Source organism: Bubalus kerabau, chromosome 18 (assembly GCF_029407905.1).
Source record: "Bubalus kerabau isolate K-KA32 ecotype Philippines breed swamp buffalo chromosome 18, PCC_UOA_SB_1v2, whole genome shotgun sequence".
In the NCBI taxonomy this organism is placed as follows: domain Eukaryota; kingdom Metazoa; phylum Chordata; class Mammalia; order Artiodactyla; family Bovidae; genus Bubalus; species Bubalus kerabau.
The window spans coordinates 36,664,190-36,668,136 of NC_073641.1; the positions used below are offsets into that span (position 1 = coordinate 36,664,190).

At 41.7% G+C, this 3,947-nt stretch overlaps 1 pseudogene; it reads left to right on the forward strand.

Moving 5' to 3' along the window:
• Window positions 1–1,503: 1,503 nt before the first annotated feature.
• LOC129633466 (uncharacterized) lies at window positions 1,504–1,682 on the forward strand (annotated as a pseudogene).
• The last annotated feature ends 2,265 nt before the right edge of the window (window positions 1,683–3,947 follow it).

Consider the following 3,947-nt stretch of genomic DNA (forward strand, 5'->3'; position numbering starts at 1 on the left):
ACAGGGAATTGGGTTGGAGAAGATCTGTGCAAGAGGAAGCACCAGAAAATCAGAGGCTGAGGGGTGAAGGGAACAATAGATCAGAGGTGAGGAGAACTGCTGTCATCTGAAAGCCAAGCAAGTTGGAAGTCTAGAGGACCATCTGTGAGGCTCTGAAAAGAAGAAGGCAGCCTACAGACAGCATAATTAAGTAGGTTTTTTCTTTCCTTTTTGTCTTTCCTCTCCTATCTTCAACCTCAAAGTCAGAAAGAATAGCTATTGACCGATGAGAAAGATGAACCAAGAGGCAAGAAGTTCATCAGATCCTTTTCTCCAAAGACAAACTTGTCCAGTTCCAGCTCTAGCAAATGGAGGACGTCTTATTTGTGAATGCAAATTGGAGTTAATTAACATATTATGACTGAAGATCTTTATTTCTGAAATAAGACTTAAGAGATTGGGGGTCTCATTTTATAAAATTAGAATGACCAGAAATGTCATTATGCTTGATAGTTTTCTTCCACAGGCAGGAAAACAATATCTTCCCCAATGAGTTCATCTTAAAGTGGCAATCAAACAAAAATGCCTTTTAATGATAAGCCCATAAACTAGGCTTGTTTACAGAACCAGTTAAAAATGATTATAGGACAGAGTTGATCCCACCCCCATTTTAATGTCCCGGACAGGTCTTCACACAGAGCTGAAAGGTAGCCATACACTGTGGTCAGGGGAACAGTGATAAATAGAAGGATCCAGGGAGGATCTGGAAGGTTGGGTGTGTGTTTGCTTGTTTGGTGTCTTTTAGTTTTTCCTTGGGCTTCCCTGGTGGCTCAGTGGTAAAGAATCTGCCTGCCAATGTGGGAGACATGTGTTCGATCAAGAAAATCCCCTGGAGAAGGAAATGGCAACTCACTCCAGTATTTTCGCCTGGGAAATCTCATGGACAGAGGAGCCTGGTGGGCAACAGTCCATGGGGTAGCAAAAGAATCAGACACCACTTAGCAACTAAATAAAAACAACAAAATTTTCCTTGCAGAAGATTCTTGCAGAGCATTCAGCCTAGGAAGTCTTTTGATTTCACCACATGGCAGAATTCTGCATAAACTCCACTTACTACAGTGAAAAGAAGTCTATCTTATGTATTCACACCATACACATAGATATAGCTATATATCATACCATATACCCATCTCTCTCTCCTATTTATATTTGTTTATAGGAAAATGAACCCTAGCCCTAAAAGTCCTTCTGTTTTCTTTCTTTAATTTTTTGGGTGAGGGGAGAGTAGTTTGTATCCTTTCAAAATATCAAGTTGGTCCTTATTTGCTTCTCTCAGCAAGACCATTCACAACTCAATAATGGGAAACACAGTCACAGAACAAGAAAGAAAAGAAAAATTAAACTCAGGAGAAAAAAGATATGGATTCATAAGACCAAAACAATAGGCATTCTAAAACAACCCAGCATTGATTAGGTGCAACAGGAAATAGGGCTGGAATAATGGCTCAAGAATTACAGGAAAGAATCCCTTCCAGGCCTTTTAGCTAAGAGCAAGTATAGTATCTGTTCTTATCAGCTGTATCATCTATTTGAGGACAATACAGTAAATGGAGCAAATTTTTGGAGCAGGGAATTGGAATAGGAGCTTACTTAACTTCTCTCCACACATACACCTGGTATTCTCCAGAAACGGTGCAACTCCCTGTCATAACAACAGTTGCAAAGTGTAGATTTTGCCTTCCTCACCTTTTTTCATTTCTTTGTTCCTCTTCAGCACTTGCAAGTGAGGTATTAATTTTTCTCCTGAGGTTTCATGCAGCTTTGGCTCCACCCACTATACTGTCACAGGGAGGATTTGGTTTCTTTTTCTTCCCTTTTTGGCCTCACATCTGTGACTTGGGGGCTTCCCAGGTGGTACTAGTGGTAAAGAACCCACCTGCCGATGCAGGAGATGTAAGAGATGAGGATTTGATCCCTGGGTGGGAAAGATCCCCTGGAGGAGGGCATGACAACCCACTCCAGTAATCTTGCCTGGAAAATATCATGGACAGAGGAGCCTGGGAGTCTACAGTCCTAAGGGTCGCAAAGAGTCTGACCCGACTGAAGCAACTTAACATGCATGCGTGACTTGGAGCCCGTGGGTTGCTTTCTTTTGAGTATGGCATTGACCTCCATGGATTTTTAACCAAGTGTTTGATGAGTATCTTCATTATTATCACTCTTTGGTTTTATTTGGTTTAGTCGCTAAATTGTGTCTGACTCTTGCTGACCCCATGTACTATAGCCTGCCAGGCTCCTCTGTCCATGTTATTCTCCAGGCAAGAACGCTGGAGTGTGTCGCCATTTCCTTCTCCAGGGGATCTTCCCAACCCAGGAATCAAACCCGGGTCTCCTGCACTGCAGGCAGATTCTTTACCGACTGAGCTATGAGGGAAGCTCTCGGCCACTGCTCTCATTGACGCAAGGCCTTTATTTCAGTAGCTCTCAGAGCAGCAGCAACCCCAAATCCAAGAATTAGTTTTACCCACTTTGTGTTAGATGGCATCTCTAGGTAACCAGTGCTTCAGCTACCTTCCAGGCTCCATGCTCTTCACCAGTTCAAGCCTGACCATCAGATGCTTACACCTTCAATGGTCTGCCCCTTCCATCTTGCCCTTCTGGGTACCCTATGCCTATGGTCACAAGGAGCCAGGCTCTCCCAACCCTTTCACTTTTCCAGTCTCTTACCCCATAAGGCTCTCTATATTCTTTTGGACATCTTCTTCAACCCTGCTCAGAATTCTGAAATCTTGTTCTTCATCCACTCTATTCTCAACTTCCTTCTCTTAAAAAAAAAAAAGAAAAAAAAAGAAAGAAAAGAGTTACAGGAATAAAATATCTGAGAACCCTGTTTCCTTGGGGTTTTAGGAAGCATTTCTAATGAGCTGTTTTATTCATAAAATATTTCATAACAGTTTATCTGAACAGTGCCTGATACTCTTCTGGAAAAAATGTCTAATTCTATCCCTTGACCCACAGGGGAAGAGCTTGCGTGTCATAAAAATTGAAGGGAGGCTTGTGCATTTCTGGGTCCAACAAAAACAAGAGTGGCATTGATCAGTGTTGGCCCAGGTTTCCACCTTCTTACAGACAACACTAAGGTGTGTTTACTCAGTTATGGGCTTAGTAAAAGACAAGAGTTGAAGCCAGTGGTAGTTTAGAGGAAAAGCTCAGTCTCCAGCCCATTACTAGGTGGGTGATGGCAACAAAGTCATTTAACCTCTCTAGGCCTCAATGTCCTTACTTTAAAGCAAAACTGATACCAGCCCTAACCTCATAGGAGTTTTATGAAGATTCAACAAGCTAATGCTGACCAAGAACTGCTCAACTGTGGTGACCAAGAACTGCTCATCTTTTATGTTGTGTGAATTACTGATGAATAACCCCAGCTTTTGTTGTTTGGGATCCACTATCATTTATTCCCACAAGGCTGCTCCCAGTTAATAGTCAAGCACAACACTGGTACCAATGCAGATCACTTGAACTATAAGACCTCTGGCCCACAAAGGTGACTTTGGCTTAAAGACTCCCACTGACTTGGCAGAACAGTTCTTGGAATTGCATTGCAGCTTGAAAAAAACTCTTCCTATCCAGTCTTCCATCCTCCCTGTCTTCTTCCACAAGCGTCAGATAATCACTGTGGTGAGAAGACTTCTGCCACTTTCTTCAACCTCCTCCTGTTTACCTTTCACATGTTTTTACCCACAATAAGCCTTTTTGTTTTTATCCAATCTTAGTGTATACAAACACAGTTGGTAAAAATCAACATCTAGTGTACAAAGATACACAAACATGTACAAATAGCTCTGATATGTAATACTTGCTCTGTAAATAGCACTTTTATTATTAACAAATAGAGTGATTGGTAGCATAAACTTGGGAATTCAGAAAAAGGAAAAATCATTTCAAACCAAGACAGTCAGAAAGAT